At 30.5% G+C, this 466-nt stretch overlaps 1 protein-coding gene across 1 annotated transcript in view; it reads left to right on the forward strand.

The window, feature by feature from the left end:
- Positions 1-466, forward strand: part of LOC119594342 — a 65880-nt gene that overhangs the window by 744 nt on the left and 64670 nt on the right. The window lies entirely within an intron of this gene.

Here is a 466-nt window from a genome sequence, read left to right on the forward strand (position 1 = left end):
GTCTTGCTCATCCTTTTTTTTTTTTGAAAATGAGGAGTATGGAGGAAAATGCGAAATTGTAGGGAAAGAGTTATATATAAATAAAGGTTATAGAATAAAGGAAGAAGATTAAAACGAGAGGAAAGAACTAAAAAAATAAAATAAAAGTTGGGAAGAAGACGTAAAAGGAAGGAGATTATAAAAAAAAAAAAAAGGATGAAAAGACCAGAGGAAAAAATATAAAAGAAAGGAGGGTATGAGGAAGAGTAAAAAAAAAAAAAAGCCGAAGAATGGGAATAAAGTGAAAATGAAGAAAGAAAATGAAGTGAAAGATCGAAAAAAAAAAAACAGAAAGAAAGCAAAGAAAAGGAGGTGATGAGGAGGAGAGGGGAGGAAATTGAGTTAGAAGGAGGGGAAAAAGATTCATAAAAGGAAGAAGATTAAGAGGAGTTAAAAAAATAAAATAAAATGAAAATCGGCGAAGCTG

This window comes from Penaeus monodon, chromosome 33 (genome assembly GCF_015228065.2).
Source record: "Penaeus monodon isolate SGIC_2016 chromosome 33, NSTDA_Pmon_1, whole genome shotgun sequence".
In the NCBI taxonomy this organism is placed as follows: domain Eukaryota; kingdom Metazoa; phylum Arthropoda; class Malacostraca; order Decapoda; family Penaeidae; genus Penaeus; species Penaeus monodon.